We start from the raw sequence: 6,286 nt of genomic DNA on the forward strand, positions 1-6,286 counted from the left end.
AAGCACCGCAAGGCCTTCAGCGCACTGTGTGGGCCTTGTGACTTATAAATCAATTGAATCCAAAGCACCTGATGTGATGACTGAAAGGGTCAAATTCAAAGCCTTATTCTTAATTAAAACACTATGAAAGTTGTTCAATTTAAACATGTTGTCTTCACTTAGAAAAGCCCCCTTTTTACATCCAGTTGTTTCTGAACACTTAAGTGCCTTTGATTTGATTGTATTATATCAAATCCTCAATTGAATAATAAATTAGAAGTCAAATATATCAACCATAATCACTTTAATTGAGCCAAGATTATATGAAATCTAAAATGTGACAGTAATACTAGATTAAGGTCTGATAAAACTCTAATGTGTGTATAATCCCTTTTGGGCTTATTTTCATTTCTAAACCAAAATGATAAGTTTGCTTATTTTTATGAAGACTTGGAACTTGGGTTAAGGACTCATCTAATGTGCCCATGTGATCCTAATACCTAAACAACTTAATTGGTGTGATTCACAAAATGAGATAGAAATGAAAATTAATAACAATAAAAGTTTGTACAGCTCTATTCATTTTCTAATCATTGTCAAAATAATAATGTATAACCACACATACATGGATGAACAAGTAGGGATATATAAATTAACAAATTTGGATTATAATGCCATTGCAAAAATTACTAAAATGATGAAAATTCATTTTCTTTGTTTGGACAAATCTGGTAGTTATATTAAAATATGCACTAGGGAACATTTTCAAAGCTTTATGGTACCTTTTATGCTGCTTCATATTGTGGATTTGAGAGAGGAAATTGCCCTGGAGGAAAAATCCTTCAGAAAGAAGAAGAGAGGGAACACAAGGAATCAGGGAAAAAAAAAAGTTTGCAACTGCAGAGAATGATTAGTACAAGGAAAAGGAGGAGGAGACATCTGTTGGTGAAATGATTTTTAGAGATAATTAAGTGCATTCATCCAGAAATAACACATATTATACATCGTTTGCAGGCACACATGGCTTTACTAAAAACAAGAGAGACTTTGAAAGGCCCACAAAAATAATCAGCAGCTTTGATCCGATGTCACCAGAATGTCAGCCCTCCCTGTGTGTTCCACCTCAGCTTTCCAAAACCCCCTTCACATTTCATAAGAATTTTTTCTTTTTCTTTCTTTCTTTCTTTCTTTCTTTCTTTCTTTCTTTCTTTCTTTCTTTCTACGTACGTATGTTATTTACAGAGGTAAACATAGTGAAAAAGTACGTTTCTGATAGGCATGAAAAAAAGACGGCACCTTTGAAAAGTCAGAAGGATGAAAAAAGACATGACTCTTTGGTATGTTCTGTTTTAGAGAGAGGACAGTTTTACCAGACATGTCTGTCAGAGTCATATTGTATTTCCAAAAATCATATCACATGACCATTCATATGACTATGTCTTAAAACAGTGAAAAGAATTACTATAAGCACTTGGCCTTTGTGCTGGTGGTACCACTGAGTACACCACAATGTCTAACACAAACACTTAAATTTTTATAGCACATTTATTGCAATGATCATTCTTTCCTTTTTGTAACAGCCTTATATTTATTTATAGAATATGAATAACTTCCAAGAAGAGACCACATAGGAAAACTTTTGTATAAATTCCAATTTTGCTTGGCATTTATTGCAGTGGTTTATTTGTAATAGGTATTCAGTAGAACTTTTTTCAATGAATGAGTAAATTTGTAAGATATTTGTCTGGCATACAGTTTCATTTACACACATTTATTCTTAGCATTGACTAAATATGTTTCTCTAGATGTGATAAAATGCATACTTAACTACATTTTTGGAATGCTAGTTCCTGACAAGAAAAATTTTAGGGGTAGGAAAAGGAGTGCAATTACAATTTATTTATTATAAAATTCAAAAAAGCATTTTAAAAAATACTTTAACAAAATAAAGTACGATAATACAAACAAAAATGGGACTTGGTAAATTTTAATGGGATGATCTCTAAAAACAGTAATTCTGCAAAGATTTTAAATTAACTGCTTTGATGCAATTTGGTGCAAATCTTTCCAGAGATGATATAAACACCAAATGTTAGAAGATGACTTTTGAGTTTCGTCATTTGCCATTGATAATTGCTTGGAATAAAAATGAATTGTATACTTTGTACCAATTCTATTACAAAAATAATTGAATGTAGATTAAAAAACTCCAGCACCTGCTTTTCATTGCAACTTCTATCATTCCAGTCTAGGATGTAATTTCTCTAACCTGGACTTTACTACATTTGCTTGCACTCATATGCACTTCCAACTTACTTACAAAAGTGTACTGATTTTTCTATAACACACATATCATCTTAACTTCTGGCATGGTCTGTGTTGAATATACGTTGTCCAGAGAATTGAATACAAACTCATCAGTCTGGTAATTAAGCCTCTTCATAAAATAGATATGCTGTACTCTTTCACCTTTCTTCTTTTAGTTATTCATACACAACTTATTCTCCAGTCTATTTGTATTATTCACTGTTTCCCAAACAAAAGTTTTACTTTCTCAAAACTATGAATATTAGTTTTTTTTTCAATATATGAGTAAGTAGTTTTACTCATTTTGAATCTTTTCATTGTACCTCAATATATTTATAAAGTAATTGTCATGCAACCTTTCCACTTGATGAATATACTTCTATTAATAATTCCTATAAACCACTGTTATAGTTGAATACCCCCCAAAAGATGTGTCTGTATCCAGACCCTAGTACCTCAGAAGGTGACCCTATCTTGAAATAGGATCTTAAAAGATGTAGATAAATTAAAATCAGGTGATACAGAAGTAAGATTTAGGTGCTACCTGGTAGGTCTTTCAGTAGGTCTTGTATCAATATGAAGAAAGATAGACAGGGGGAATGACAAGATAAGACAAAGGCTGGAACTGGAGTTACTGGATTGCAAACAAAGGAATACTAAAGATTATCAGCAAGCCTTCAGTAACTAGGGTGAAGGGGTAGGAAGAATTCCTCTACAGGTTTTAATGTGACCCTAACAACTCCTTCATTTTAGAGCTTTTTAGACTCCAAAACTGGAAAAAAAAATCAGTTGTTTGAAGAGACCCAGTATATTCTACTTTGTTAAGGAAGCTCGTGGAAACCAATGAAACCCTGAGACAGCAGATTCCCTGTTAATTGATAAGAATTCATAAAATCCCTTCCCCTTTTCTTCTCTCCCTCTCCATATTTCTATTTCAACTCAGTAATATTATATTTGCTTTTCTCCTATTATAAACCATAGGAAGGTAAGAGTTTTATCTTATCCTTAAATGTTTGAATCATTTTTGAAACCCTTTCAGCAGTTTAACAATAACTGTTGCCCAATAAAATAAATTTAAAATAATGTGAGACAATATTATGATTTAACACAACTCTTAAGGTTTGGAAATGCTTCAGGCTTACAACAACAACAACAAATAATAATAATAATAATAATAATAATAATAATAATAATAATGTAATTCTGATTTCTTAAATTTCTTCTACACACCATCTGGCATAGAAAATCACATGCATCCTGACAAGTGGTGGGTTTCAAAGCCTACCTAATTTAAAACATAAAAATTGAAACACAAATATCCACTCAATTGCATAGATAGATGTAAATATGTAGTAATATTAAAAGACCTCTATTTAACATTTAGAATATGTGGAACATAGCTAGTGAAAAACCGAGTAGCAAATAAATTATAGTGTGCAATGATAATGAACAATTATACATATATATATATATATATATATATATATACACACACACACACACATATGTACATATACACTTTATGTGCATAGAAAGTAGAGAAAATAAAATATTAACACTTCACATATACATTATTAAAATTTCAGAAATTACAATCTTATAATAAATCTTTTCCATGTATGTCCCCATAATATCTTTTACACCTTAATGGATTATAAAACCTTAATTTTATTTTTTTCAATATCTCTTACACCTTAGTGGATTATAAAACCTTAATTTTATTTTTTTTATTTTCTCTCATGAGTCCCTCATCCTATCCCTGGGATTTTCTCTACCTACTAGATACATAGATAACATTTATGACAGGTTATTTTAGGAAATATATATAAGAATGTTTCTGGTTAAGGTATTCTAGAAGTCTATGTGAGAACTAACAGGTAAGATGTGAAAGGCAATTATTAGAGAAATTTTGAATGTCAACTGAACTCAGAGGGTCCTGTTGTAAAAGCATAGTAAAAGAAAGGGTGTTGGGTTTACATTTAGTTGTAATTATACAAAAACACATGTGTAGAGTGCATAAAAAGCACACTTCTGTAAAATAAAAAAATCAAAATTGTTAAAAAACTATCTAGTGCCAGGTGCAGCAAACAGGCATCAGAAAAAAAAATCTAGAAGTTCAAGAATGACATGGGTATGAACATGGAGTGCTGCCAAATGCTATAGGAGAGGATAAATGTGACAGGATGGCATTTTGAGTATTTGTCTAACCAATGTCAATAGAGGCTTTTAAATAAAGCAAATTAATACAGTGCAAATAAAAGGACCTCTCAAGAGTTAGGAAATTCAGGCACTGTGGAAGAGCTGACTGATATGGAAAGGAAGTACTCTAATTCTTCACTTCCATTTCATTCATTTTTTTTCTTAGTATACAGACAGCCTGCTAAATTCAGACCTTGTAACAAATAATTTAAAACAAACAAATTTTTAATTAAAAATCATTTAATTTTGTTTTTAAAAATGTCTTGGCTCTATGGTATATACTCATATGGGGGAAAACAGATTTTTAAATAAGCAATCAAAGAAAAGAGTCATAAAGACAAGTGATCAAAATAAAGTGAGCCATTCCTATATCTGGAAGAAATGTTTTCTAGAAATAGGGACAAGTAAATAATAGGCCCCTAAGTCACAGTATGACTGAGGATGGAGTACAGGAATGGAGAAGAGAACAGAGGGTTGAGTTTGCAGACCTGGACAGCGTAAATTGGATAAGATCAAGTGAACCATGAAAGGAGTTTCATTGTGTTCCAAATGTTGTGGAAGCCATTTGAGGATTTGGAACAAGGTAATGACACGAACTGACATTAACTTTTTTTTTCTCCAAAATTATCTATTTTTATTGGTACATTTCAATTATACAGAATGATGGGTTTCATTATGACCTAATACACATATGTAAAAATAAAGTTTGATCAATTCCACTCCCCAACATACATTTATATATTTTTTATATTTGAAACATGATATTTATTCCCTATTTTCAGATTGTAATCACAAATAGAAAAAAAATTTTGATTCACTGGGGTTATAAAATTCACTTGAATTTTATATGAAATCACTGACATTAGTAATCTGTGAATGATGTGACACAATTTTCATTTATATGAACACTACATTTCCATTCTGTAACATGAGGAGGTTCTTCCAACATTTATGCTGTCCAATGTGCACCTCCAAATGGATGGATACATTGAATTTTGATTTGTATTTAATTTCCCTGTATGAAAGAAGAATGTTTGAACATCTGACATTTCCAATGTCAACACTGACTATATCAATTAGAAAGAAGAAAATCAAGGCAAATTGCATGAGCAAGGATGATGTAAAATATGATACTCCTTTTATTCAAAATTAAATTAGGCTACAAACTCTACAGCAACTATGACTGGATTTTAAAGTTTTGGCCCTCTCTAGGCTACTTTAAAAAACACTTCCTCTATACATTTAGAGATAGATTAAGTGTACCTTCCCAACTACATTTTAATTTTTAGTGTAAACAGGTAACATAAAGTATTTAAAAGCATAAAAATGCAGTGCACTTTAAAAATATCAAAATTAATTTAGAAAGATGGTATATACATGACTAGATTTTTAATATCTTTGTTTTTTACACAGTAGATTATGTTTTTACCTATCATCAACCCATGCACTATCATTGAAAATATCTAAATAAAATCATTATTTTATCCTTGGTTTTACCATTGATAAAATATCAATTCCAATACTCACGCATTCTAAATAAACGCTCCTTTAAAATCATGTATGAAAGCATTCTGAGAATTAGTAAGCTTTACATAAATGTCATTATTTATTTGCCATATCTATTATTTTTTTTAATTTTTATTGTTGGTTGTTCAAAACATTACATAGTTCTTGATATATCATAGTTCACACTTTGATTCAAGTGGGTTATGAACTCCCATTTTTACCCCGTATACAGATTGCAGAATCACATCAGTTACACATCCATTGATTTACATATTGCCATACTAGTGTCTGTTGT

The sequence above is a fragment of the Marmota marmota genome, unplaced genomic scaffold (genome assembly GCF_001458135.2).
Source record: "Marmota marmota marmota unplaced genomic scaffold, marMar, whole genome shotgun sequence".
In the NCBI taxonomy this organism is placed as follows: Eukaryota; Metazoa; Chordata; class Mammalia; order Rodentia; family Sciuridae; genus Marmota; species Marmota marmota.